This window comes from Hyperolius riggenbachi, chromosome 7, assembly GCF_040937935.1.
Source record: "Hyperolius riggenbachi isolate aHypRig1 chromosome 7, aHypRig1.pri, whole genome shotgun sequence".
NCBI classification, from domain to species: Eukaryota; Metazoa; Chordata; class Amphibia; order Anura; family Hyperoliidae; genus Hyperolius; species Hyperolius riggenbachi.
Genome location: NC_090652.1, coordinates 83,630,127 through 83,635,633, shown reverse-complemented (window position 1 = coordinate 83,635,633; position 5,507 = coordinate 83,630,127). Strand labels below are relative to the sequence as shown.

The window sequence follows — 5,507 nt, the reverse complement described above, 5'->3', positions numbered from 1 at the left end:
AGACTTCTGGGTGGTCATTCATAAAGAAGTTGCCTGTTGCGATAGAAGTGCGGATGTTTTCTGGAGGAAGCTGGCGGTAGCGTGGCGGAAGACATGCGGAAAGATAAAAGCTGCCAGATTCCCTCCGTGCGCTCCTCTGTCTGATGCTGCTTGGGAGGTCCGTCCCATTCATTTACACGTATTCCGCCCGCCTATCGCTACTGTCGAGCAAGCGGTATTTTCCTTCTGCATACCGCTTGCTCTAATCTTTATGAATGGACGTGTTTGTAACTTTTTCTAGATAAATCTAGAAAAACTCCGCACAAGGCGGAAATGTATCGCTCTGTCAGCTTTTCATGCGGAAAGAGCCTTTATGAATGGGGATTTTGCAGAGTGTTCGGTAAAGTCACCGGTATTAAGCATTTCCGCATGCGGAAATGCTTTATGAATAATAGCCTTAAACTTTTACCTTTTTTTATACACAAAGGCTATCATTCATAAAGGTGCAGTCGGTAGTGCGGGAAAACACTGTTCTTCTCCGCAAGCGGTGCTTAAGACTTCTGGGTGGTCATTCATAAAAAAGTTGCCTGTTGCGATACAAGTGCGGAGGTTTTCTGGAGGAAGCTGGCGGTAGCGTGGCGGAAGACATGCGGAAACATAAAAGCTGCCCGATTCCCTCCGTGCACTCCTCTGTCTGATGCTGCTTGGGAGGTCCGTCTCATTCATTTACACGTAATCCGTCCGCCTATCGCTACTGTTGAGCAAGCGGTATTTTCCGTCCGCATACCGCTTGCTCTAATCTTTATGAATGGACGTGTTTGTTACTTTTTCTAGATTAATCTAGAAAAACTCCGCACAAGGCGGAAATGTATCGCTCTTTACGGTAATGTCAGCTTTTCATGCGGAAAGAGCCTTTATGAATTGGGACTTTGCTGAGTGTTCGGTAAAGTCAGCGGTATTAAGCATTTCCGCATGCGGAAATGCTTTATGAATGATAGCCAAAAGAGGAAAAGTGAGAAAAATATTTTAGATAACAAAGGGGCTATTTCTTAAGTCTCTCACTCATCTGCCCTCATTTTGCCAAATAGAATTGCTTCCATGCCAAAACCTGTAACTGTAGAGAGGAAAAAACTCAGTGGCCATACGCAATTTTTTTTCTCCTGAGTTTTCTCCTAGGAGAAAAAATTTCAGCTTCAATTCAAATAACTTTTTAGCACTTTGCAATGGAAAAAGTACCAAAAAGTAGGTGAAAAAGTACTGTCAACATTATTTTGGGTATTTGTTTGCTTGCTGGCGATTTAAAAGGCATTTTATTTACAAGTTGTGAAAATATCACCTGGATGAAAAAGTGAATTGCATATGGGCCAGTATTAGAAAAAGTCATCCAAACCAGTTCTTTCTCACACTGCTGGAAGAGCTAATAATTGCCTGGCTGTGCTGTGAAAATTGAATTAGGAGATTTAAAAACCGACTGGTTTTAACACTCACCAGCATTTAAAACTGGTGAGATATATATTTGCTTAGTGCCGTCTCAAAATGCTGAACACCTCTGATCTTTGAGAATGTTCACAGGAACACAGTACTGTCCCCTACTTACAAACAGGTTGCACTCTGGGAGATGGATTGTAAATTGAATTTGTTTGTACGTTGAGTCATGTATTAAACATGATGAAACGTGGATAAAAGATTTACTTTTGGACAACTCTGGATTTGGACATACAGTATAAACTATGTTTTCTGGTTGTTTTGAATGTGCTTTTAAAGTGTTTTAAACTACTTATAAACAGTTTATACAAATATGGTATATTTTGTACATGAAGCCAACTATGTATCTCTGAAATGTTGTAACTGGAGTTGTTTGTAAATAGGGGACTGTCTGTAAAAGAAAATATGATGGCGTAACTAAAACTTAAACAAAATCAGTACCAGTGTCAGAAATCCTGCTTTTTTTGTATTGAAAATGAGATGTGTGTGTTGGGGAGGAGGGTTTAATAAAGTTGCAACAATTTACGTAATAGACAAATGAAGTCAATGAGTAATAATGCAGTCTTTGTTATTAATGGAAATAAATTAGTGTAGTTGACCTTGCATCAGTTGTGTTGCGGAATAATTCTGCATGCCATCTCACGGTCAATATTCGATGAGCCTGTTAACAATACTGCATTGTAACTGATCACATTATTCCACCTCACTATACGAAGGCTTTTATGTTCAGTCCCCATTGCAGTTCACACTCATAGCACGTGTGTTATTACCAGTGGCGTAGCTAAGGCGCTATGGGCCCGGTGCAAGTTTTACATGGGGCCCCCCAAGCACTTTATACATAACAGTAGATATGGCGCACCAAAAGCTGCCGAGGACAACAACAGTGTCAGAGGTGCAAGAAAGGGATGAGGAACAGTGTGTTAAGGATTACTACTATTCAAAGCATCTATAGAAGTGATTACCAACACAGGACCAATAGAGAGCTAATACTGTGATAGAGGGTGGACCCTTCGGGGCCCCTCTGGCCCAAGGGCCCCAATGCGGTGGCTACCTCTGCACCCCCTATTGCTATGCCACTGGTTATTACTGTGAATCCAGTCTACTGAAGCACCAAGAACCTTCCTCAGACTTAAATCCTGTAGACTGACATCGTTTGGAACACACAGCTTAAATACACAGGACATTCTGAAACTGAAAAAAAAGACCCAAAGGAAACTTGCACAGCTGGGCAGTGACAAATGTCCAGTGTATATCAGCTGTGGGTTCTATATCTGAGGTTCTCACTGTGTGGTACCCGTACCCCAGGGGGTACTTCTGAGGGTTCCAGGGAGTACTCGGGCTTGATATACTTAACCAAGAATAACAAATTTAGAGTTTTAGAAAATCATCAATCTTATTTGAAACCACACCAATTTAGTGTTTCAGCTAATTAAAAGCTATAGTAAATGCTTGGAAATGGTTTACAACCAATGATCATGTACTACAATTAAATATATATTTGTCAAGAGGTGTGTGAGAAAACGCGGAAAAGCCGCCGCGTGTGCTCAGAACAAGGCGGCTGATTCCGCATCCAATGCGGCGGTTTGCAAGCGTGGGCCTACATCTGATAGTATAGCTAGACGCGGAGAAACCGCCGCATGCTTTGATAGCGGTGCGGCTGGTTCCGCGTCCAGCGCGACGGGTGGTTCACAACACATGTCTGGTGTGGCTGGGACTGATAGTCCACACAGGTTCAGAAGGACGCGCGCGTGCGCTGAGAGGCAGAACTTTTATGACAGCCAGAAGCGAGTCAGCTGACCAAGCCGGTCAGCTGACGTTGCAACCAGTTCCCATTGGTCCAGCACTTAGGGGAGGTGCTGGATAGCGCTGTACTATATATACTGGGTGCTGGTCATTCACGGGTTGTCTGCAGTTGCGATCACTACGTGGAAGCACTCAGACCTTTTGTCAGAATCTGTGTTGTTATTCTGTTATTATTTAGACTAGTTCCAGGGTGTTGATGATCACGGACCTCACACCCAAGCCTAGGAATCTGTATTACCATTCTGTTATACCTCAGACTAGTTCCAGGGTGTTGATGATCAAGGACCTCACACCCAAGTCTAGGAATCTGTATTACCATTCTGTTATTATTCAGACTAGTTCCAGGGTGTTGATGATCAAGGACCTCACACCTAAGTCTAGGGACTTGTGTTACCATTCTGTTATATATATATATATATATATATATATATATATATATATATATATATATATATATATATATCAGACTAGTTTCAGGGTGTTGATTATCACGGAGCTTACACCCAAGACTAGGCATTGTTTATTATCTGTTATGACTTTCTGCTTTCCTGACCACTCTTCTGATCACTGATTCGGTACCTCGCTATATCTAATACTCTGTTGCCAAACCTTGCGTGCCTTAGGATTACCTAATCAGTCTCCTTTCTTTGTACTTTGTCTGTCCGTGTGTTGCCGACCTGGCTTGTCCGACCTCGAGAACTATCTTCTCACTTAAGAGAGAGTTCACAGATCAGTCAGTGACATCCTGCCTTTGGTGTCACTCACGCTCTGGCCCTTCCTACCCCTAGCCTGGCTCCTCCCTGCGGGAGAGTCCCAGGTTACTGGAAGGTACTTGTTCTCCAGGACAGTATTGCCTGCTGCCCTGATACCTGTTCCCCAGGTATTCTCCTCAAAGTATTACTGTTGCACCAAACACTCCTATTACTCAGGTATCCAGAGGTTAGTGATATATCTGATTATGGGGCAGCACGGTGGCGTAGTGGTTAGCTCTCTCGCCTTGCAGCGCTGGGTCCCTGGTTCGAATCCCAGCCAGGGCACTATCTGCAAAGAGTTTGTATGTTCTCTCCGTGTCTGCGTGGGTTTCCTCCGGGCACTCCGGTTTCCTCCCACATTCCAAAAACATACGGATAAGTTAATTGGCTCCCCCTAAAATTGGCCCTAGACTACAGTACGTTCACTACATAATATAGACATATGGCAATGGTAGGGATTAGATTGTGAGCTCCTTTGAGGGACAGTTAGTGACAAGATATATATATACTGTACAGTGCTGCGTAATATGTTGGCGCTATATAAATACTAAATAATAATAATAATAATTATCGGTGATACTGCAGATCATCAATAATCAGGTATATATCTGCATTTTTGGTGATACTGCAGATCACCAATGATCAGATTCTCTCTGTGTTACACTGATCGTTACAAGGTGCTTGTGATAATGTTTACTATGCTGGGGGTACTTGGCTAGTACAGGGTGTTAGAAGGGGTACAAACCAATAAAATCTTGAGAAACACTGCTCTAAATGATGTCAGTATACAGGAATCAAGTTTGAGGAAGGCTTCATAGCCACAGACTTACTCCTTTTCTTCTAACTTAGCCATTATATGGTATTATCCCGATTCAAAACGTCTTGCTTTTTCTAATGGCTAACAGTACTATACTCCACTTCCCTATTTCTTAAAGCTATTATTAACCAGCAATGATCAGGGGAAAGCGCGAACGCAGTCCCCCACTACCACAAATTATGCAGTCGAGTTTCCCGCATTTGGGGAAATCGCAGGGGTCAACCCACCCGGAGTGCAATGGATGAGCCTCACCCTGGGAGAACCACCTTCGTGATCATGGTGTCTCCCCTGCCAGGTAAGTATGAGTTGTTGGCACACTGAGGGAGGTCGCTGGTTAGGACACACCCTACTAAACAGAGGGAGACTTTATAACTGGTAAAAGAGCATTTTATCTGGATTTTACTTTCACACAGTCCACATACCCGTAATGCAGCATACTCTGCTGCACTGAATATTAGTAAGAATTAGATCTAAACATCAAGTCTGTGTGAATATGACGGTTTCCCAGAGTGCACTGGGGCAACGAGGATATTTGAATAACATGACGTCAGTCAAGCTCCTGCCTCAGACTCCTGTTATGGACAAAAGACTGTGCTCTGTAACAATGGGAGCTGCTGCTGCCTTCATACCAAGCCTCTTATTGCAGCTGTGCCTACTTGCCTGCCACCCAT

General features: G+C 43.2%; 1 non-coding gene across 1 annotated transcript; it reads right to left on the bottom strand.

Moving 5' to 3' along the window:
- Positions 1-4,975: 4,975 nt before the first annotated feature.
- On the bottom strand, positions 4,976-5,139 carry LOC137526252 (U1 spliceosomal RNA). The gene has a single exon (XR_011023093.1). It is a non-coding gene; the product is annotated as a U1 spliceosomal RNA (small nuclear RNA).
- Positions 5,140-5,507: the final 368 nt, after the last annotated feature.